This window comes from Lepisma saccharinum, chromosome 27 (genome assembly GCF_977018435.1).
Source record: "Lepisma saccharinum chromosome 27, izLepSacc3.1, whole genome shotgun sequence".
In the NCBI taxonomy this organism is placed as follows: Eukaryota; Metazoa; Arthropoda; class Insecta; order Zygentoma; family Lepismatidae; genus Lepisma; species Lepisma saccharinum.
This window is the reverse complement of record NC_139255.1, coordinates 37,647,499-37,672,056: the sequence shown is the minus strand read 5'-3', so window position 1 is coordinate 37,672,056 and position 24,558 is coordinate 37,647,499. Positions and strand designations below refer to the sequence as shown.

General features: G+C 38.9%; 1 protein-coding gene across 6 annotated transcripts in view; it reads right to left on the bottom strand.

The window, feature by feature from the left end:
- The window catches only part of dysc (whirlin protein dyschronic), an 817,084-nt gene that overhangs the window by 694,996 nt on the left and 97,530 nt on the right, over positions 1–24,558 (bottom strand). The gene's annotated exons all lie outside the window — the stretch shown is intronic.

Below are 24,558 nucleotides of genomic sequence, written 5' to 3'. Positions count from 1 at the left end.
CGGCGCATGCGCGCGCAGCGAATAGGACTTGACTTGCTCATGTGAGCTCGGCCGTGCAACATACTACGCGCGCGTCTCCTATTATCTACGATATTAGACAGTTGTAATTACGTTTCTACATACCAATATGTATTCTTTAGTATTATAAATATTCTAAAATCTAAATCGATGTACCGTGTTATTCATCTGGTAGAACTACGCCTAAGGTAAAACAGTTAACTTAAATTACCAGAGTATCAACGCATCAGAAGTCGGTCATTACCGCAACAATAACTACGAGAGATCATGGCTGCCGGCATAGATAGGAAAGCGTATTGTGTGTTAGATTTCCACGTACACCAGCCTGTTATTAGTGTGCAGCGCAGAGGCGTCTCCTGAACGCATGCGGTGCCATGCTCCGCATGCGTAAATTGTGGGAAAAGGACAGCTTGCTCTGCGACGACATTAATGAGTATTTCTACATTCTATAGCAGAAGTATTTATTGTACAAGAGAACGCTCAACTAAGTATATATTACATTTCTTAGATCTGAAGTGACGCATGCGTCAATTATGGGAAAATAATTATTACTTTCTTTCACTTCAGATCCAAGAAATGTAATACAAACTTAGTTGAGCACCCTCGTGTAAAATAAATACCTCTCCTATAGAACGTAGAAATACTCATTAATGTCGTCGCAGAGCAAACTGTATTTTTCCCACAATTGACGCATGCGCAGCATGGCACCGCATGCGTTCAGGAGACGCCTCTGGTGCAGCGATATTACCGTACAAAGTGTGGTGCAGATCCACCCAGTGGGCTTTAATTCGTAACTGATTTGAAAGAAAGGGGGTGCATTTGTAAGAGAAAGTCAACTGGCCGTTCGCCAGTAAACGAGGAAACAATGGGATGGGTCCTTACAAGTTTTACCAAAGGGGCTCACATTGAACACTTGTGAGGTTATAAAATCAAACTTTACGAGTTCCTCTTTACGTTGTATCTGAGTTTCATTAAACGTGATGGGTGCGGCAGAAATAGTTAGACGATGTAAAATGAACATAGAAACGTATCCTGATAAATTAAGTGTTCATTGTTGGTTTTGTTTTGTAAAGTGGTTCAAAGCATTTTGTATGCATGTAGTTTTGGTCGAATGTTCATTGCGCATGCGCCGTAATCCTTCCGTCAGTAGACATGGAGCGTTGGCCGAACGAACATCGCGCTTTCGCTGTGGAGTGTTTTTTGAAGAACAAAGACTCTGCAACAATTACGCAGCGTAAGTTCAGGCGTCATTTTAACATTGGTAGAAATGGACAAGTACCGACACGACAAACTATTCTTAATTGGGTGAAGAATTTCCGAGCTTCGGCGCCTGCAACATCAAAGAAATCCCCAGGTCGTCATCGTACAGTGAGGACACCAGGAAACATAGAGATGGTTCGAGAGGCATTGAAACAAAGTCCGAGGCGTTCAGCTCGTAGGAATGCTGTGTCACTTGGCATTTCAGATAGGAGTGTGCGGCGAATATTACACCAGGACCTACACTTCCACCCATTCAAAATTCAGATGATTCACAAGTTACTCCCTCAAGATTTCAATGAACGCGTTCACTTCTGTAATTGGGTGTTACAAATGACTAATGAGAACCCTAACTTTCTGCACAGGTTAATCATGTCAGACGAGGCTCATTTCCACATTAATGGTTGTGTGAATAAGCATAATTGCCGTTACTGGGCAAACAAAAATCCAAGGTTGCTGCATGAAGTGCCCCTTCATAGCCCTAAAGTAACAGTATGGTGTGGTGTCTCTTTTGATGGAATTATTGGACCATACTTTTTCGAGAACGAGGATGGTGACACTGTAACTGTCACGTGCACTCGATATGTGGCCATGCTCGAAAACTTCGTTCTCCCAGAACTGAGACGGCGTCGCCTTACACGGGTGTGGTTTCAACAAGACGGAGCCACGTCACACACAGCAAATGCTTCAATCAACATTCTTGGGAGGATGTTTCCTGGAAGAGTTATCTCTCGTCGCGGCAATGTTCCTTGGCCTGCACGCTCGCCGGATCTATCGACATGTGACTTCTTCCTATAGGGTTACTTGAAGCAAGTAGTGTATGCAAATAAACCTGCAACATTACAGGATTTGCGTGACTCAATTCAACTTGCAATCCAACAAACCCCGCTCAACATGGTGCAACGAGCTGTGAGTGCGCTGAGGCGACGTGCAGAGATCTGTTTGACTACCCATGGTGCACACCTCAGTGAAATAATTTTCAAGAAGTAATTACCATATGTAATGCTTTTGTATGTAAATTCTTGGCATATAAATGTTTTTTTTAAATAAAAGTTCATTAAAGTAATAATTTTGCAAAAAAACATCGTCTAACTATTTCTGCCGCACCCTTTACATATGTCTCAAATCAGGAAGATCATTTGTAAAAACCTGTATATTGTTATTGTCATGGAAACATGTTGATTTTATGTACGTGATATGGAGTTACAATACAGAAATGTACGATCCCAAATATTTGATTTAGTATTATACACATTGTGTTAGTAATACACAATACTAAAAGCTAAGACATGATAGGTGTGTGATGTCATGTTGGGTTTAAAGTCCATTTACTCTCAGCTAGTAAATCGAATCCGAGATCCTTCGATCACAATGCAACAGCGTTATCTCCTGTGCTATGGGAAGACCTAACATGTCCTTATTTTCCACGGGCCTTACCGATGGCGTTGTGGTTAGTTGTTGCCTTGTAATCGAGGGGACCTGGGTTCGATACCCGGTGGATGTACACTGCACAGTAGGTCCAGTCTCGATTAGCCTATCTGTGCATAAAGTGGACGGAAAAAAACAACTTAATCAAACCCTTATTTTCCACAAGAAAGTTCCCAAATTCCCAAGCTAAGACTGTGTCCGAAAGCAGATTTAAACTTTGGTCTTGTCATATGTGACGTCACCTAGTGCAGTTCGAATGTACCAATAAGGAGCGAGTACGCAACGTTATGCACTCGTTTACAACATTTGTTCGCTAATAGTCTTTGTTCCATGTAACGATTTGCTCAATCCCCTTTTATATAAAGTTGTTAAAGATACAAGAACCAATAAATTCTAATAGGTTCTATTGGGTTCTGCTGAAGGACCGGAACATTTTTGTCGACCAATTTGAATTCGGTCCACGTTGCGTATTGTTACACTGAAAAAAAGTTCCTGGACCGAATTTAAATTCAGTCTGAAAAAAATGTTCCTGGACCGAATTTAAATTCAGTCTGAAAAAATGTTCCTGGACCGAATTTAAATTCAGTCTGAAAAAAGTTCCTGGACCGAATTTAAATTCAGTCTGAAAAAAGTTCCTGGACCGAATTTAAATTCAGTCTGAAAAAATGTTCCTGGACCGAATTTAAATTCAGTCTGAAAAAAAGTTCCTGGACCGAATTTAAATTCAGTCTGAAAAAAATGTTCCTGGACCGAATTTAAATTCAGTCTGAAAAAATGTTCCTGGACCGAATTTAAATTCAGTCTGAAAAAAAGTTCCTGGACCGAATTTAAATTCAGTCTGAAAAAATGTTCCTGGACCGAATTTAAATTCAGTCTGAAAAAAGTTCCTGGACCGAATTTAAATTCAGTCTGAAAAAATGTTCCTGGACCGAATTTAAATTCAGTCTGAAAAAATGTTCCTGGACCGAATTTAAATTCAGTCTGAAAAAATGTTCCTGGACCGAATTTAAATTCAGTCTGAAAAAATGTTCCTGGACCGAATTTAAATTCAGTCTGAAAAAATGTTCCTGGACCGAATTTAAATTCAGTCTGAAAAAATGTTCCTGGACCGAATTTAAATTCAGTCTGAAAAAAAGTTCCTGGACCGACTTTAAATTCAGTCTGAAAAAAATGTTCCTGGACCGAATTTAAATTCAGTCTGAAAAAATGTTCCTGGACCGAATTTAAATTCAGTCTGAAAAATTGTTCCTGGACCGAATTTAAATTCAGTCTGAAAAAAAGTTCCTGGACCGAATTTAAATTCAGTCTGAAAAAATGTTCCTGGACCGAATTTAAATTCAGTCTGAAAAAAGTTCCTGGACCGAATTTAAATTCAGTCTGAAAAAATGTTCCTGGACCGAATTTAAATTCAGTCTGAAAAAAAGTTCCTGGACCGAATTTAAATTCAGTCTGAAAAAATGTTCCTGGACCGAATTTAAATTCAGTCTGAAAAAATGTTCCTGGACCGAATTTAAATTCAGTCTGAAAAAATGTTCCTGGACCGAATTTAAATTCAGTCTGAAAAAATGTTCCTGGACCGAATTTAAATTCAGTCTGAAAAAATGTTCCTGGACCGACTTTAAATTCAGTCTGAAAAAAAATGTTCCTGGACCGAATTTAAATTCAGTCTGAAAAAATGTTCCTGGACCGAATTTAAATTCAGTCTGAAAAAATGTTCCTGGACCGAATTTAAATTCAGTCTGAAAAAAGTTCCTGGACCGAATTTAAATTCAGTCTGAAAAAATGTTCCTGGACCGAATTTAAATTCAGTCTGACAAAATGTTCCTGGACCGAATTTAAATTCAGTCTGACAAAATGTTCCTGGACCGAATTTAAATTCAGTCTGACAAAATGTTCCTGGACCGAATTTAAATTCAGTCTGAAAAAATGTTCCTGGACCGAATTTAAATTCAGTCTGAAAAAATGTTCCTGGACCGAATTTAAATTCAGTCTGAAAAAATGTTCCTGGACCGAATTTAAATTCAGCCGGGGAAAAGGTTCCTGGACCGAATTGAAATACTTTAGATAAAAATGTTCTTTACGGTCCAGAACCCATTTACGCTTCCTGATTTTCTCTCCTGACCGGAATTGAATTTATTTAAAATTCCTGGATTTTTAACAACCTTGATTTTAACAGTCGGTTGACGCTGCGCTGGACGATAAAAAAAAGGCCAAACTTGTGTAAGGCTAATCGGGACTGGGCCTACAGTTTTAAGTGGGATCCGCACCAGCAAAGTTATTTTCGAACATCCCTCTCCTTTCGGAAAGCCGCCATGATATTCCAACTTCTGAAAAATTTCATTCTTCTAGAGCATTCGACGTGAATCGCCCGTGCGATTTACTTATTTCGTCTTGTTTTACATGGCGAAGTTTGTGGAGCCTTTTCTTCCACTTGACCATATAAAATTCTCTGCAATCATTGAAAAGACTCGTGTTCAAATCAAGCTTGCTGCAAATGGAATTGTGCGACACGAAAAGGCCTTTAACTGTGTCCAGTCATTTCGATCGAAAAACTGAAGATCAAATGTTAGAAATGTAGATGAACACTATGTGTACCTTGCCAAGGTGTTTCCTGTACGACTTTCATTATTGTTTTCAGTTTCTCCAGAGGAGACAGTGGTGAAGATGCAGTGGCGTCCCGTACGGTTCGCATACGAGTGTTCACAATAATGTTTGTGTACTGAATGCAGATTTACTCCTCTGCCTTGTAACTTCATATTCAATTGAAAAAGTGAGAATAACTGTTCAATTTATTTTCAACAATTTCCCCCCAAAATCACGCTATATTTGAAGTAATGAAAGAAGGACCTAGGGGAAATTGTCCCTCCCCCCCTTTAAAATCCGCCAGGTTTAGCGAATTGTCGCTAAAGTTTGCAACTATGTAGCCAGACATTTCCGAGTCCCCCAAGACATGCCTTGTATATGCTGCACTCTGGTGCCGAATGTAAGAAGTATTGTCGTTTGCAGTGTTCGCACAGCGAAGTGAACATCTTCGGGGTATAGTAGCCAACAGCCCCTTAGCTGTCAGCTCGATGCAACACGCATTGCAAATGTGTTCAACACCCTTCGTGGAACACCGTAGGAGTCAGTGTTACCAACTATCTAAAAAAGTTATCAGACGTGAAATAAGTCGTGTCAGAGTAAATTTTGTGTATATACTCGTACATCAAACATAGTATTTTTTTGAATAAAAATATGTGTGTGTCTGCATTTAATATGTACGTAATTCAAGATGCATGAGTGTTCATGCGAGCATTATCAGGCGACGCGCCTGTGAAGATGTCGATGACTAACATGACAATGATGAAAGCGACTAACTCAGATTCAGATATGTCCTTTGTGGTGTGTTACCTACAGGAATGCATTACCATAGTGACAATCTGATTTAGTTTGTGAACAGAACGAGACACGTGAAAACAATAGCCTGCCTGATGAGACGGCAAATATTACAGAATATTGTCATACCTTACATATTTGCCAAATTCCATTTTGTTACAAGTCAATTCCATTATCATGCGAAATATTGAAATTATCCAATATGGCGCCGTTACCTATCGTGTCAATGATCTGCAGAAAACTTAACATGTTGTAATTGATGTGAGTAATGTTATAAAAAAGATATATGTCCAACAGCAAGCTATTGTCAATTAGTTCTTTAGTTTAGTGAAAACTGGAATTTATCCGCCATTTTTCAATATGGCGTCCTCAGCGGCATGGCGATCGCCGGGGACTTTTGGTATATTGTTATTAATGCTATAAAGATGCCACATAACAAATTTCAGCTTGTTATGAATTAGTTCCTCTATTTTTCCTGGTTGAGACTGTGTTATAGGGAGAAGAGAAAGTGACGTGCAGTCAGAAAAAGAGAAAAAGACAGAGAGAGAAAGAGAAACACACAGATGAAGATAACACACGTAGAGACCCACAGAGAAAGAGAAAGAGAGAGAGAGAGAGAGAGAGATGAAAAGAGAGTTTTGTGGAAGAACACAAATCCTGATTAAGACTGAGAGCTTAAAATATATAGAGAGAAAGATGCAGACAGATAAAGAGAGAAGGATCTAGAGAGAAAGAGAGAAATGCACAGGTTAAGAAATTAGACATACACAGAGAGAGCGATATATAGATAACGACAGAGAAACAGAGGAGAAACATAGAGATATAGACAAAGAGAGAGAGTGAGAGAGAAATACAGAGATAACGACAAAGAGAGGGAGAGATATATATATAGATACATAGAGAAAGAGAGAAATACAGAGATAACGACAAAGACAGAGGGAGATATATATATATATATATCAGCGGCGTGCATTCGGGATACGCAAGGTACGCTCTGCGTACCCACAACGAAATAAGAAAAAATGAACATTTTTTCGTCTTCCCCTAACATGAAAATTCAACAGTAATCGCTCCGAAAGCAGTTCCACTGCAAGAAATTCCGATTTCCGCACGAACACGCTGCTGCCTTCCTGAAGGCAGTCCCGAATGATCCCAATTGTGACTTCGGCACCCACCCGATCCGCGTTGCCGATTTCCGCAGAAAGACGCTGTTTCTTCTGCTTGGTACCCTAGAAATTCGGAAGGTAGCCCCATTGGCTCATATCAGCCCCGACCACGTGTTTGGGTCTGCCCGCGCTTATTCTCTCTCCCACTTTTTTCCCGGTTCTAAGCGGCGAGGGTACCCAAGATTTTGACAGCGTATGCAGTGTTGACAGTAGTCAACATATATTTTTTTTTCTGGAATGCTTAGCTTACTAGCATTTAGCAGCCACGCGTAGATAGATCACTGTGTTGGGTTGCAATAAAAACACATTATAAAAAGTGATACAGGAATCAGAGAGGAGGGCAAGAATATGTAGTGGTGGAAGATCATATTTAATATACGCGTAAACTATCACATGTAAAATATTTATGTGAGGGTAAAGTTACACTAGCAAGGTTTTTTTTTCGTATAGGGAGGTGAGGACCAGACTGGACTGTCACTGTGTCGAGGGGAAAATATGTGAACAATTTTCAAATTTCGCACAATTCTCAGTGTATGAAAGTATCTGTTTATCTCCTTTCGGGATCAACATTTCCTTTGAGTTCCATAGCATGGGTGTTGATTGGTGACCCGACGATATGAATGAATGATAAAAGAAAAACATAATAAAACACAACACTTACAATGGGATTTGAATGATCCCCCGCCCTCCCGCCAGACATTGCAAAGTGATGTACGGTAGTTTAGCTTTTGAAGTGTTCTGGGATCTATGCTGACGTATTTTCTACTTGTCCTTAATTATCTCCCTTCTACAAAATACTTTGTCGACTGGCAACTCCGATTCATTCGTCCACAAGAACGCGTGGTTTTCGGGCATAGCGGGACCGGACACAACATACCGTGGGAGGTTGACTTTTGCTTTCTTCTGTCGTGTGAAATTTGCAGCGAGTGTTTCGTTCATATTATTTACATTACAGGATCTCTATCGTTTGTCGGTGCTGTGAAGTGATAAAATAGGGGGACCGGGAGTTATTGATGACGTTCTGGAGAAGGGATTTTCGGAATTTACGAAAAAAGTGTAAACAATCCGAAATGGAAGGTCTGTTCCTGAGTTGGAAGAATTGTTTCAGGCAGGAGTTGTGAAGGATGGTAAGTAGTATATTAGGCATTTTGATTTTTGAGAAGAAGAAAAAAATATCTCTACAGAGTGATTGACAGTAGAAAAACAGTGAAACTTTATTGTTGGCCTTATTCGTTGGTTTCCTCTGCGAAAGGTGTGAAATAGTAGAGGATACTGAGATTTATCAAATTTATTACATGAAATTTGAAAGGACGGAAAATGATTGTGACATTTCTTTCCGTTCAATGTTCATCGCACTGCATGCAGGAAATAATCGAAGTTGAATTGTTGGACTCTACGTAGCTACTATCAGAATATATTTGCGAATATAAAATATCATACATATATTTTACCTCGTTACATTTGGATATTGATACAAGGACGAGAAATTTTCCATTATAAAATTGTAGAAAGAAGTTATTTTCTGAATAACATGATGGCCAGGGGGGGGGGGGTTCTGGTCCCCATAATCCATTTCGGATGGCCCATGTTGCGTACCCTAGTTTAAATGTCACCGCACGCCACTGATATATATATAGATACATAGAGAAAGAGAGAAATACAGAGATAACGACAAAGACAGAGGGAGATATATATATATATATACATAGAGAAAGAGAGAGAGTGAGAGATAGAAGTACAGAGATAACGACAAAGACAGAGGGAGATATATAGTTACATAGAGAGAGAGAGAGAGAGAGAGATAGAAATACAGAGATAACGACAAAGACAGAGGGAGATTTATAGATACATAGAGAAAGAGAGACACACAGAGATGGAAAAAGAGAGTTATTTTCTGTTTTTAAGTCTACTTTATGTACAGATAGGCTAATCGGGACTGGAACTACAGTTTAAAGTGCTATTCGAACAACTATATCATGCATCAGGTCTGGAACTTGGGACCCTTTGTTTACAGGGAACAACGTTACTACTCTTCAATTGGAACGGTCCACAGAGAGAGAGAGAGAGAGAGAGAGAGAGAGCAACTTCCGATTCCGAGATAAAATCCCGGATTCTTAAAAGTCCGCAGTAATTAAGGGTTGGCGGCGCTTCCAATGGCGAAGTCTGTTTGATTTTCCGTATCGATTCGGAAGAGAACTGACGTGATACTTTAATTAAAAAAATTCTAGAGGTCAGCACGTGACACACGCTCACTGCTTCTGGTCACGCTAGCCTTCGTTCGCTATACGTGGGAATTGTATAGAAACAGGCAAGGGACTTTTTCCTGGCTTCATATTTTTCTCTCCCTGTGCGTACATTTCCCGCGTGTTCTGCGAAGCAAAGTTTCCCAGAAAAAGGAGCTCGTTAATTGGTGCCTTTCTTGTTGTTTTAACAAAGGCTTTATTCTATTGGCTTACCCTCGTTACTCGGTATAAAGAGGTTAAGTATCACGCTGGTAAGATAACATTGAAGAGTTACAATGCTGTTTACATTGGACAATGTTAAATATCAAGATATTAAAAAGGCCTATATATTTGTCACGGTTGGTAAAGATAGTTTTTATAACACTGGCATTTTTAATAAGTTTTCCATTTAAAAAGATGTTTCAATTATATCGTGGAATGAAATGCCTTAAAATAATCTTTCATTTGCTCTCCTTGCATGTCATACTTGTATTTTTCTTCCTAGCCTAATCGCGACGATGAGAATGAATGATAATTAGCTGGAACTTACGAAAGAACAAACCCATGTCCATGCCGAAGCTTGAACCCGGAACCTTTGGTGCCGAGATCGTGCGGCAGTCTCTGAAGGTGACGCCGACGTGTGTGTTCAACTGTTGCATCAATTTTTAATTTGTTATTCACTTGTTTGAACCATTATTTGAATACTGAAACCAAAGATTAATCGCTTCGATGAGGAAAAAGAGTGAATTGGTTAAAAAAAATGTCAAGTCAATTCATGCTCAGAAAGGTTAATCGGGATTGGACCTACAGTTTAAACTAACATCCGCGGATCGACTTTGAGATGAAGCTAGATCTTTAACTAACATCAGCAAAGTTATTATCGAACTATATCTCTCGAAATGGAAACGTCATCATATTTCAAATTCTGAAGATCTGCTTAGAATTTTTGCAAGAGCACTCACGTGAATCTTCATGTGGTTTGCCTTCGCTATTGTCTACATATTTACAATCGTTCCGTGGCTACACAAAGCTATTACAACAGCCAAATAAAAGCCTTAAAAATCCAATAAAAATTATAGGGAAGACTGTATACAAGTCTAAACGACCTCAAGGCTGCAAACCTAATCAAGTGAGTTTCAAATCGCCATTTCTGTCATTTTCAAGATGGCGCCTCTTGTACACACTTGCATCAGTGAAAATGAGTGGTTTCATTCCCTCTGCCAGCCTAAAACTTACAGAAATGTCTCGCAAATGAAAATTCAATATCCCTGTGAATGCTTACCACACCAGCAAGTTTACTAATGGAGCAGAAAGTTCGACAATGGCCTCAGTTTGCAAGCAGATGGGTGGAAAGGCCTTCGTAGTGGCTCATAAGTGACTGCACGTGGACCCCAAAGACTTAATCTTCTTAAGGTATACAGGCACTAACTCAAAGTTGAAAATATATGTAGATCGACAATAGCACTGTGCCAAAATGCAGCAAACATGTGTAACCCTACACAAAGAGATCTACTAGATAAGAAACGAAAACAAATGAAGGTTTGCATGTGACTCTCCCTTGTATTTAACATATTACTTAGGAGTAATACTAACAAATGAAAATGCTATTAAAGAGGAAATAAAAAGCAGGCTTAATTCAGGAAATGCATGTTACTTTTCTCTTCATAAACTTTTGTCGTCTCGTTTAATATCTAAGAAACTAAAAGTTAAAATATACAAAACAGTAATTTTGCCTGTAATATTATATGGATGCGAAACTTGGTCCCTTACATTGAAAGAGGAAAATAAATTGAGATTATTTGAAAATAAGATCCTTAGGAAAATATTTGGACCTAAAATGGATGAGAAGACAGGTGAGTGGAGAAGGTTACATAATTTAGAACTGCATAATTTATATTCATGTCCAGATATTATTAGAATGATTAAATCAAGAAGACTTAGGTGGGTAGGCCATGTGGTGCGAATGGGAGAGGAATGAGGAGTTTACAGGATTCTTTTGGGGAAACCTGATGGTAAGAGACCAGTAAGAAGACCAAGACGAAGATGGAGATGTTGAGATGGACCTAAAGAAAATTGGTAGGGATGGAAAATAGTATATAGGAGGGACAGGGATAGAGGGAAGGCCTGTGTTGCTGCAGTCATGAACCTTCGGGTTTAAGAAGGCTAGAGAGTTAGTTTGTATTCAACTATTGTGAATATTTCAACAGAGAACGGAAACCACATGAAGATTCGCGTGAATGCTCTAGAAGGAAATCTAAGCAGATGTAATTTTTCAGAAGTAGGAATTTCATGGTGGCTTTTGGAAACGAGAGGGATGTTCGAAAAATGACTTTGCTGGTACGGACCCCCCCCCCCTTTACACTGTAGGTCCAAACCCCCTTGGCTTATCTGAGCGTAAAGTATTGGCTTTTCTCGTCCAGCGTGGCCTTAACCGACAGTGGAACGGGACTGAGTGAATCGTTACATGGAACAAAAGACCATGCGAAACATACTTGGAACCAGTGATGTGCCGTAGACTATAAGTTTACGTTTACGTGCGTTGTCTACACGTAATCTACGCGTAGATTACATTGGGTTGTAGTTTACATAGACTACGTAGACCGTTTGTAACAAGGCTTTAATTTTTCATTGCGGTCCGTTCCCAGAAGAGCATGCAACGGTCACGTGATCCACGAATATTTCAGGCTGTTTAGCGACGGTCCTTTCGTTGTTAAGTCCGTGAGAACTCCGAAGCACGAGGGGAGAAACTCGCTTCAGAGAAGAAAGCTGGAGCGGTGTGGTAGCTGCCATGAATTAATCAATGCGAAAAGGACCTTCGACTTCATGCGATTGTTTTATGGAGTTCTATAACTAAGCTCCTATGTGATACGACTGAACATTACGATAGAAAGTGCTACCAAAACATTAACCGTAAACCTTACAAACACTAGTGTAAGCTGGGCAGATTTTTAAAACAACAAAACGGAACATTTTTCGCATTTTCCTGAAGGAAGAATGGGACTGCAAAATGTACAGTCCGGCTGGACAGTGCGATTTCAAACGCGAGAGGGGAAGCAGGTAGAATACCACCCTGTCGCAGTTTGCTTGCATGGGTTCATTTGTAGTGTTTATCACTGCTTGCTGTGTTGTGTTCGTGATGTGTCTTGCAATTCGTAACAAACCGTTTCGAGTGGAACAAAGAAGACTGTGTTCCTGTTGCATATTCTACAAAACGCCCTCGATATAATACACAATGCCACAAAATATTCAGTTACTACATTTTCTTTATAATATTTATAATACTGTGTATAATAATACTTTTATTAGTGAATACTGATTACTGCAGTGTACATTTGTGCTAATTATAATATTTACTAAGGAGATCATTTTAATTGAATGGCCTAAAATAAAGATACATTACTTTATCTACTAATATGACGTGATGAATACTTCCCTGATATGTTCTGTTTGTTTATATGGTATATGGATGGCTATTTTTTCATTCTGTACCCTATTCGTAAACGTCTCTATGTATTTTGGCGGCGATGTTAATACGTTTGAAACTTCATTGTTGTTTCCACAGCAGACGATTTTCACGGAACCCGCTTCCTGAACAAAGTACCGTCATCCCTATTTTGCCAATGAACACGTCCAGTTGGCGCATGCACACTTCCGTCCATGGTCTCAGCTAAGGCAGCCAGACAGAAAACTTTTTCGTCATAAATACGAGAGGAGGGTGAAAGTTTTGAGCCTCACAGGGAAGGGGTGTTTGAGCTACAGTTTCTCATGATTTCTCTACATAATCACACAATCTCTATAATCACTCCCCAGATGCACTTATGCATTCTGTCCTGCAATTTGTTTACAGTCATCTGGTAGAATGATTTGTCCTGAGTCTCACATCACTGAATGACCGCCTTCGTCCGTGTGGAAGTGACGTTCTCGAAGTGAATTCTTCATAGCAGGGAAAGTAAGGTCAGGTCGGGGAAATAAGGTGGATGGGGAAGTGCGGTGAAGCCACACTCGACCAAAGCAGCCTGTGCAGTGACGCCTTTCCGACAGGGGTACCGAATCAAGGCCCTGTCGGCCACTTCATTCATTTTCAACCTGATAAAAAATAGAAGAAAACATGTGAATTTCATAAACGTTCGCACAGAGTGTCCTAAAACTCAAACCTTACATCCTCCAAAATTTAAACAACCTAGCATCACTCCTTCCATGCGAAGCTCAATACTTTTCACACTCCCCTCGTACTTATGTCTGGAACCTAATTAAATAATGTGTAAACTTAAATAATATGGTGGTGATATGCACTGCACTACAACCAAACACTCCTCTAGAATTCTAAGTCATTCATTGATATTTTGACGATTCATTCAGCACATTGTTCCTTCGAAACAACATTTTGTAAAAGTTTATACACGTGTGGTTACAGTTCACCTTATATTATTATTCAACATAGCTTTCAAAGTTTGTAATAAAAGAGCGTCCTTGTAACTTGTCCACAAGTACGAAAACACGCGTTCAGTGGGGGCATTAGTTCCAGGTAAACACAGAAGAAAGATCAATATGGCACATTGTTGACATTGAAATAATTTCTACCCAGCAATCCCTTCCAGGTTACACTCGTATTAATAGATTGCGAACTGGACACGCACGCACACCAGCGCACTTAGAAGAAATAGGTATTACTGGACACCAAAACTGCACATGAGGTAATGACAATTTGGATGGCCAACATTTATTCTTGGAATGCGAACAATTCTCACAACAACGAAATATTCTACAGGGTTACTATAAATGATTCATTCGATTTCAAAACACTGTACTTTCCAAAGTATTGCACATACAGATATGAATGGTACATGAAAATAACTGTAAACTCACCAAGTTTTCCTCACATTCTACACGACACACATCCAAGGGTTGTCGAGTTCCACCCATACATTTTGTAGCAATCCCCTGAAGCATTGATGGTTCTTTTCTGTACTCTTCTGACTGCACGGTGCAGTGCAATAACAGATGAACATCTCGCATATTCCAAAACACAAAAACTATTTTCTCGGTTTGTCGACATATTGTACAGGTACTGCACTCGTGCTGCCAACTGGTGTGTCACGATGCAAACTTGGTGAGGTTACAGTTATTTTCATGTCTCATTCATATCTGCATGTGCCACACTTTGGAAAATACAGTGTTTTGAAATCGAATGAATCATTTATAGAGAAGGTCTAAATATGGGCGAAGGTTTAAATATGGGTTTTGGAGTTATCAGCGCTTCCTGGTGCTGCAGCCTGGCAGAGGCTATTGGAACTGGTTATCTGTCAAGGACAAAGGTTGCGGCGCCAATTTGCAAGAGAAAGAGTTGGTTAGTTTCGGCCTTGGACGCTGTTATAGAATTGCGACCTCCGAGAACTTTTTGCAGGTATGTTTTAACTCAACGTTTTCTGAATTCTCATCTGCTTTGTATAGGTTATGATATTAGCGGTACATAAAACAAATGTGGGCTTTTATAATGCCATGATTTGTTTGAGAAATATGTACCACCAGAGAGCGAAAATAAATTGAAGAAGAAAAATAGCGTGATGGTCTAAATATGGGCTATGACATGAGGTCTAATGTAGATATCATTTTTTTGCAACAAATATTTGGATGTTTTTCTTAATTTCGATTTTTCGCATTCCGCGTGATTTTCAAAACAACAGATTATTCATAAATGTGAATTTTATAATGTTTTAGCGATAAATGACTGTTTTTTTTATTTTAATTGCTTTTGTCATATTGCCACTAGTAGCCCATATTTAGACCACAATTTATACATACATAATTTTACCATTTTTTGGAAATTTAGTTTTTTATAAAAAAAATGGAGACCTTCTATACTTCTATTACATTTAAGTATATATTTCATAGATATGCATTTTAAAGGCAGGTGCTTCATATATTATTTTTTTCCTCCGAAAATGACAAAATAAAAAGGGGGGGCCCATATTTAGACCTTTTCCTCTAGTAGCCCTGTATATAAAAGTCTGATACGCTAAAAAAATCAATTTCCTATTTCACTACTTTCCTTGTTATCCTATTCCCGCCACTCATTTGGATTTTATATCGATACGTACGCAAATGCCAATTCGTACTATAAACAGAACATAAAGTGTAAAAGTGCAACAATCAGGATTTATTTACAAAATAGTGTCGTATATCTCATGAATTCATTGACATTACACAGGAATTGAAAACTGAAATCCTGCAAGGAACAGGAACGTTGGCCAAAGTCGACAGTCTTTTGTTTGATAGGGTCAGAAAAAGAAATGAAAAATGAAAATTCTACCCAAAAATCGATAGGTGATGTTTTTTCCAGCTATCATAAGTCATTGTCACAAAGAGGCGCATTTTGGAGTCCAGTTTTACGTTTTAAAAAAATCGGGACAGATTTTTAAAAAAGGGACACTCTGGTCACTTAACTGTAGGAAGGCCAAAGACGAAGATGGATGGACATTATCAAGATGGTAATTGATAAGGGTGGTTCAAAGTCAAAACAATTTTCCGTTGTGTTCATATGAATCCGAAGTGCATGATCTGATCGCCAAAAATGGCGACTTGCGACCGCTAATTTCGAAGGCTGGTTTCGTTGCCGGGCTCCTCCTAAGCCAGAGGACTTCACCAGCAACTTCCAGTGGCAAGAAACGTCCCACTGATTCCCCTGGACGCTGCTTCCGGGCCTCGCTACGCTCAAACGAACTTCTGTTTTGATTAACGCTCCGTTGCTTCTCAACTCGTACGTGTCGGGTTGACAAGAGAGACGGCTTCCGACGTCAGAATGACGCAACCATCCGAACTTTTCGATTCGAGCCATCCTAGTCGCAGGAGTGCGGACTTCAGGGTAACTGAATTATATATATCTAAAAGAAAGATTTTCCAGGTTTCTCAGAAAAGATTGTGGATTTTCCGCCCGGACAGACCACTTCTCCTTGGATCACCCGAACAAATAAATTCACAGGATCCTTGAAAGGTTGAAAAACACCGCAAAAACCCAACATTATTCAACCCAACAGCCATGAAAAGGATTAAAACACCATTAAGCTTTGTTTCCATGATATGAAAAACACAATATGCTGACCAAGGCAGTAATTTATTTTATTATAAAACATAAACTAAACGTAACGTTTCAACCTTCTAGCAAGGTCTTCTTCAGACTCTGCACCAAGTACAAATGTAACAAGGTACAAAACACGACGATATATATATATATAAAAACATTACTCCCCACCAGACTATTAGAAAGTTATTCTGGAACATTCTAGCAGGTAGCTTCCCCTTGTCAACTGTACTTTCACCTAAAAGGCTAAACATATTTACTTCCATCTAGAATGTGGTTGGACTCTATACCTCTTTTTTCTTCCTTCTCCTCTCCTCTTTCTCTCTTGTCCTTTCCACTCTTTCTAACACCTTCTTCCATTCTTTGTTTATCTTCAGTCCCCCAATACAGTTCACTGTGTCTTCTTCATCTTTGTTCTCTATTTCCTTGGCCCCCTTCCATTTTCTCACTAGTATTCTCTTCTCCCTTCCTATCTGCTTAACCTCATCCCATTCTATGTCATATCCTGTTTCTCTCGTGTGTTTAAATATCGCATTTCTCTCTCTCTCTGTTAAGTCGCACATCATCCCTATGTTGTTTCAACCTGTATTTCAGCCTCTTTTTCGTTTCTCCTATGTACACACTCTGACATTCTTTACATTTCACTTCGCAGATAATCCCTTCCTCTTCCTCTTCTCTGTTTTCCTTGTTCTTGTTTGCATTCTTCGCTATTCTTAATATGCTTCTCCCTCCCTTCCTGTAAGAATGCAAACAAGAAAAAGGAAAACAGAGAAGAGAAAGAGGAGTGGTTAGCACATCGCTCTTAGCAAGGTCTTCTTCAAACTCTGCATCAAGTACAAATGTAATAAGGTACACAACAGGACGATATATATATACACAAACATTACTCCCCTCCAGACTATTAGAAAGTTGTTCTGGAACATTCTATCAGGTGGCTTCTCCATGTTTGTGTATATACAGGGTGGCTCAATAAGTAACTTAACACCCTCAGTACAAGGCCACTGCGGCATGGAATTTGAAATTGGCAATGACCAATCGTTATCTGGCCAAGGGGGAACTACATTGACGCCACCCACACGGCCGGCGGCCATCTTGATGTCCGCCATCTTGAATTCAACTTCAGAATTTTAAATGGGAAGGGGGTCGTGCGACATATCAAAATGGGCTAGAATTTCACGAGAAATGCAATGGTGAAGGTTTTTTCGACGTATCTTTAATCAGTAAAAAGTTATGACTGAATTCTTGTACCAATTTGCTCCTTTTCGAGGTGTTAGAAAAATGCCTTAAAATTTGTTTAGCGCTTCGGTAATGCATCGACATCAAAGTGACGTCTATGGAGAGACGTTCGCATGCCATTGCACATTATTTTAATCGGATGCATCCATGAAGTAAAATTCTGAAGTTGAATTCAAGATGGAGGACATCAAGAAGGCCGCCGACCGTGTGGGTGGCGTCAATGTGGTTCTCCCTTGGCTTGATAACGATTGGTCATCACCATTTCCATGTTGCGCGCTGCAGTGGCCTTGTACTGGGGGTGTTAAGTGACTTATTGAGCCACCCTGTATATTGTCCTGTTGTGTACCTTGTTACTAAGGACATTGAATTTTCGCGATGCGCGAAATGTGAAAAAAAGATGCAATTTTGAACATTCTGCACGTAACTACACACCCAATGATGAAATATGCATGAGTTTTATTCGCGAAGTAATGCGAAATGTGTGCTTTTCCATGAAATGTACGCTTTTTCGCGAAATATCATCAAATTAAGTAGAAAACACGCAAAAACCGGCAATCGAGGTTGCGCGCGCAAACTGTCGATTTGTAACGAAACGTTTGCCTAAAGTTTCCTACCACTTGCAGCTGAAAAACGTTTTATCTTCGATCACATCAGGAAGACCCTGCAAATTGGGATTTCCCATGCACATAATCTCAGTTCGAAAACTTCGCTCCCTGTCAAGCTGCATTCCTTTCTTCCCCCGAATGTCTACTCAACTTCCAGTTTCATTGAACTTGCTAGCTGTAGCAGCGGTAAGATTAATCTGTTCCCGCACATCAAGGGAAACAATGGTGACATTTGTGTTCAGTCATGAATGAATTTTGTTTATCATCATGTGATTTTCAACATGTGTTTGTGTATGTGCCGTAGTGATTATTTTATTTGTTGTACAGCAAGGATATCCTTTAAATACATACAATGAATAAATCACTTGAGATATGCAATTTAGAAATGAAGTAATTTTGTGTTGATGTTTTCTTTTTGGTTGGACAGCTAAGTACTTGTGTATGTGTACAGTATATAAAAATGAAGTAGTTTATCAATTTATAAGCTCTTTCGTATGTTGTTTCCTCTCATGATGAAAAAGTGTGTGCCAATTTTTTTTTTCACCGCTGGTATATACCGCTGATCTAACATTTTATTTACCGCTCTCCTCAGTTTTCATTTACCATAAATTTGTCTCCCTACTTGTTACATTTGTACTTGGTGCAGAGTCTGAAGAAGGCCTTGCTAGAAGGTTGAAACGTTACGTTTAGTTTATGTTTTATAATAAAATGAATTTCTGCCTTGGTTAGCATATTGAGTTCTTCTCTTTCTTTGTCCCATCTTTGCTTATTTCACTGTTTACCAGCTCTCTTTACCTATGTTTACTTCTCTTTATCTTTCTAGATTTGTCATTTTCACTCTCCTTGTATGTCTATTACTCTTCCTTTTCTCTATACCCTCACGTCTCTCCTTCTCCTTATGTTCTCTCTTCATCCTAATTTTGTCTGTATATCCATTTTCCTTTCCGTCTTCTACCTTGTCCCTCTCTTTCTCTATTTGTTTCTCCATTCCTATTTCTACCTACCTCGTTTCCTCTCTTCTTATCTTCGTCTTTCTAATTGTCTTGTATACAGTGATGTGCGTCTACGCGTAAACAATGGTAGTCTACATTCCACACGTAGACTATTTTATACACGTAGATTACGTAATCTATGTAAACAACATGGCGAAAGGTGATAACTTAGCAAAGGGCGCCGTGGAATTAAAAGAAAATTATACTGCGTATCAGTTGCTGATGTGTGAGGAGAACTTTTCATATTCTTTCCTCCAAATTCGAACAATTTCTCACCTAGGAAGAAACCTAATATAGGACATATTCTAGTGTTCTATGGGGAAAAGACCACTCTTGCGACACGACTGCCATCTGTTCTTGTTTTTTGCATACTATTTATGTTCTTCCATAGTTGATAATAGAAGAGAAGATATTTTTTTTGTAAATAGGATTCTTTTCATTTCGTTAGGAACCAATATAGTTGAAAATGTCACTTTCCTTTCATGAAACCTTTCAAAATGCACTTTAGATTGTCTACGTAATTTATGTAAACTACAACTCAATGTAATCTACGCGTAGATTTTGTGTAGACAACGCATGTAGACGTAAACTCAGTCTACGGCACATCACTGCTTGTATATCACCATTCTCTTCGTCTTCCACTATTTCTCTGTTTCTTCTTTTTTTGTTTCTCTCTACCTATTTCTATCTATCCCGCTTCCTCCCTGTACTCTCGTGTACTATCTTTCTTATCATCTCCGTCTGTACATTCCTCTTTCTCTCAGTCTTCCACTATATCTCTCCGTTTCTCTTTTATTGTGTTTCCTCTTATTTATACTATCTTGCGTCCTCTGTTTTTCCTTTTTGTTTTTCTCTTCCTATTTCTACTTATCTTGCTTCCTATCTGTGTTTCCTTTTTGTTTGTCTCTTCCTATTTCTACCTATCTTGTGTCTTCTCTGTGTTTCCTTTTTGTTTATCTCTTCCTATTTCTACCTATCTTGCTTCCTCTCTGTGTTTCCTTTTTGTTTATATCTTCCTATTTCTACCTATCTTGCTTCCTCTCTGTCTCCTCTTTGTTTCTCTCTTCCTATTTCTACCTATCTTGCTTCCTCTCTGTGTTTCCTTTTTGTTTCTCTCTTCCTATTTCTACCTATCTGGCTTCCTCTGTGTTTCCTTTTTGTTTATCTCTTCCTATTTCTACCTATCTTGCGTCCTCTCTGTGTCTCCTTTTTGTTTATCTCTTCCTATTTCTACCTATCTTGCGTCCTCTCGGTGCTCTCATACTCTCTTTCATCTTATCTTCGTCTCTCACTTTTACGGTTCCCAACTTTATCTATATATTTTCTCTCACACTTCATTTTCCCTCTCTTCGTTTCTCCCTTCTCTCTCGTGTTATCTGTTTCATGCAAACGTTCCATCTCTATGTGGTACGTACGTAGGCGGGACATTACGCAATATGATCCAGACTCACACTCACACAATGAAGCAGCTCCGTGAAACGCAGCTGCTTTCGAATCTGCACAGATTTGTCAGCAGTTTTTCAACCCCGCCGCCCTCCAGCAGGTTCAATTACTCAGCGGAGGGACGCATCGGGGTGGAAACCTAAACACATGGAGTGCACAGATTGCAGGAACGCTTCCACATGGCCTGGGAAGAATAACAATGCTGTCGAGAATTCTCATTCTAATTTATGAATCCAACTTTTTCATTCCCGATCCTGACCTGGAGGTGAAACTGTATAAGTGATCAAAAGCATTTTTCTCCAGTGAAATTCGACTCTTAATTAAGTGTCCAGGAGTTAAAAATCTGACAGCCATTATTCCTCTCGCGTATGGCTAGAATATCTGCAAATGGCCTCACAGTGGTGGCAATAAAATCCCTAAAAAACTGTTTTTCTAATTCTGTATTATTGTGACTCATACATGTCAATGTGCTAAATTTGGCTGAAGCTATGCTTAGAGTGAATAAAAATCATGATCCTTAAAAATGATTTTTTTAATTTAAATCGTCATTTTTATTTTTTAAAAAACTAACTAACCCTCTAGCCTTGTACCCGAAGGTTCATGGCTGCAGCAACACAGGCCTTCTATCTGTCCCTATCCCTCCTATATACTATTTTCCATCCCTGCCAATTTTCTTTAGGTCCCTCTTCGTCTTGGTCTTCCTACTGGTCTCTTACCATCAGGTTTCCCAACAAGAATCCTGTAAACTCCTCTTTCCTCCCCATTCGTGTCACATGGCCTGCCCACCTAAGTCGTCTTCATTTAATGATTCTAATAATATCTGGACATGAATACAAATTATGTACTTCTAAATTATGTAACTTCTCTACTCACCTGTCTCCTCATTCTTTTTAGGCCCAAATATTTTCCTAACGATCTTATTCTCAAATACTCTCGATGTATGTTCCTCTTTCAATGTAAGAGACCAAGTTTCGCATCCATATAATATTACAGGCAAAATTACTGTTTTGTATATTGTAACTTTTAGTTTCTTAGATATTAAACGAGACGACAAAAGTTTATGAAGAGGAAAGTAACATGCATTTCCTGAATTAAGCCTGTTTTTTATTTCCAAATAAATCTCATACTTTTTTAAAAAAAGAAACACGATTGAAATTACTTGTATGGTTTTTGGCACCAACCATTTTATGATTTTTCATGGAAAGGTTTCTTCTGGTAAATGACCCAATAAAATATTTGAACAGTTTTATTAAGCAGATAAAAAATTACATGTAAATATACATTTTTCTGTTTCTGAGACTGTATATATGAACCTACTGTGGAAATGTTTCTGGGTGTGTTAATGAAACTAAAATAATTTCAGTAACTTTATTTCCAGTGAAAATAGAACATTCCGGATGCTCTACATAATTGTGACTTAATATATCTTTAGTCTCTGTAGTTGAATTTTGGCAACTTTTTTTAATGATAATTTGCACAATATCAGCTGGCATGTTTATTTTACAGTTTAATGATTACGGTTTAACATGATTAGTATATTGCATATTATTCTACACAAGATGATTCCAATTTTTGTATCTAAAAATTATTGAATTTTAAATCAAGAGAAATTATTCTATAAATTATTTGGTTATAGTGATTTAAATCAACCTCATGTAAGTCAATTCACCTTGCTCTTCTCAAACCAATAATATCTAAATAACTGCAAATTCAAATAAGTTTACAATATTGTCCGTGAGAATGGATTTATTTCCATGTTCGCATGTAAAGCTGCTATGTCTACAGGTATAAATATTTCACTTTAACTTAACGTAGAACATTTTCTCGCTTTTTCGTAATAATAAGCACTGATAGATTCAGCTATCTTTTCAAACTAAAAGTCAAAATGATGAACGAACTTAAATTATGGTCCGCTTGATAACTGCTTAGTATCAATATATATATAATAAAATTGTATTTAATTGAAGCTGAACACTGGTCATGCGTAGAACAGCATGGCTGGTACCGAAGTGCCCATCCCCCAAGGCCAATGGCACATCCACCCCAAATCATGTCATAATCCACATAATGTATATCTCGGAAAAATCGATTACTCATATTGTCAGTTAACACTTTCTTCTATGGAAATGTTTTCCCTGTCTCTGGTAATTTCATGAATAACTGATACAGTTTTTGAAAACTTTGGGTAATAACTTCAGCACGAATAAAAATCTTGAGTGTTATAAGTCCTCTTTTATGAACAAATAGGCTAATGAGGGACTGAACCTGCGGTTCAAAGTGGGATCCGAACCAATATGTGCCTCCACTGGGTATCGAACCCGGGGACCCTTGATAATATAGTGACGACGTTACCACTACGACATCGGGGAGGCCAGAGTAAAAATTTTGAAAAGGGCCTCAAACAAAAGTTATCGACAGATTCCTAATGTGTAATATTATTACATAATTTTGTCAGATTAAGGATTAAGCGCCTGTTATTAGAGCGTGTGTTGAAGCACAGGAAGATATGACAATAGGCTGCTCTATTGTACAGCAGTTCCTTTTACACTGAAACGAACATATGCAAAACTGCAGACGCACACCTTCCAACGTTAATACCCAGTTCCTTTCCAGGAAATAAGAGTGAACTGAAGGCATCTCCTCTTCCCGTTCCAGACGTGCGAAGCAAAGATGTTTCAGATAACCGTCCAGTAGCTTATCAACAAAAGAAAGCATCTGGAATTGTTCCAGACCCCAAACGAGTAATCTCACCTCCGTCCTCGCTGGCTGCATTTCCGAAAGCAGGATATTAACCGCAAATCTCATACCATCCCAGTCGTTAGACGGTCTGGAATTATTCGCGTGCTTTACAAGATCCAGAGGGGCATAAGACCTCCACTACGTCACGCTAGAAACCTCCATGTTTGGCTGAGATAGAACCTCTTTTGCTGAACAGAAGTACTCATAAATTTGCATAAAGTTCAAAGCAGCGTCGATACGATTTGTACAGAAGTGGGCGGACATCCTTTACAGTTTCAGAATTTTAAAATTTATTGCATTACACGTCACTGCTATTGTGCCATCCTCTCAGTAGATAGAAAACAGGCATTTAAAAACAAACCGGTTATAACCGGTTATACAAGTGTCATGTGCCATCGGGCACTTAACAAGTGCAATCAGGTGACCCTGTGTCGGGATGTGTCATCTTGCATCTTGGAACATGCATGTTAGAACATGTTATTTCCCAGTAGGGAACAGTGCATCTTGGGCTAAACTGGTTATAACTGGTTATACAAGTGTAACTTGTCATCGGGCACTTAAGAAGTGCAACTTAAGGCTATGCCTACCCCTCTGCAAGAGGCCACCCACCCCCACTTCCGGTCCACTTCCGGTTTACTTCCGGTCCACTTCCGGTCCACTTCCGGTTCACTTCCGGTTCACTTCCGGTCCACTTGTGGCCAAGTTGTGGCCTATTTCTGCTTTTTTTATCCAGCATAGAGTTTTGATTTGAACCCCAAGAAATTGTATATAAATACCAAAGCCAAAAATATTAAGTGTATACACACATACACACACACAAAGCACAGTGCTGAACCCAGCTGATATTTTTTATCCAGCATAGAGTTTTGATTTGAATCCCAGGAAATTGTATATAAATGCCAAGTCAAAAATATTGCAATCAATGCAATAAAAATATATCCAGCCCCAATTGGGTTAAGCACCAAAAGAATTGTAGTCCAGATAAAAGCAGAATAGTCA